The sequence below is a fragment of the Morone saxatilis genome, unplaced genomic scaffold (assembly GCF_004916995.1).
Source record: "Morone saxatilis isolate NCDOM2014 unplaced genomic scaffold, NCSU_SB_2.0 Contig5, whole genome shotgun sequence".
Taxonomy (NCBI): Eukaryota; Metazoa; Chordata; class Actinopteri; family Moronidae; genus Morone; species Morone saxatilis.
In genome coordinates this window covers 6799124-6799552 of record NW_023340095.1, presented here as the reverse complement: position 1 = coordinate 6799552, position 429 = coordinate 6799124, and positions in this window count along the sequence as shown.

Sequence of the window (429 nt, the reverse complement as noted above, 5' to 3'; positions counted from 1 at the left end):
AAACACAACACACACACACCACACCACAAAAAACTCATTTGCAAACCTAACATACAACAGCCCCAGGGCCTTCTGGACGCCATCTCCAGCAAACACCATCCTGAATTTGAAACTCATCCTGAACAACCATTCGACAACAATGCCAATAAAGTTATATTTAAAAAAGAAGAACAGACAAGTAACCACACGACTCAGCAATCACATCACCAAAAAAGCTCATTTTGAAACGTAACACAAGGCCAGGGCTCTTCTGGAACGCATTCAGAAAACACATTTGAATTTGAAACTTCCTGAAAACCATTGAAAACAAATGCCTGAGAGTTTTTAAAGGCGTGAAAGTAAAACCTAGACTAGAGCAAAAATCAATCAACTCCGTCAATAAAACAGGTCATTGAAGGAATCACAGCGAACAACACTGGCGAAAAAAAA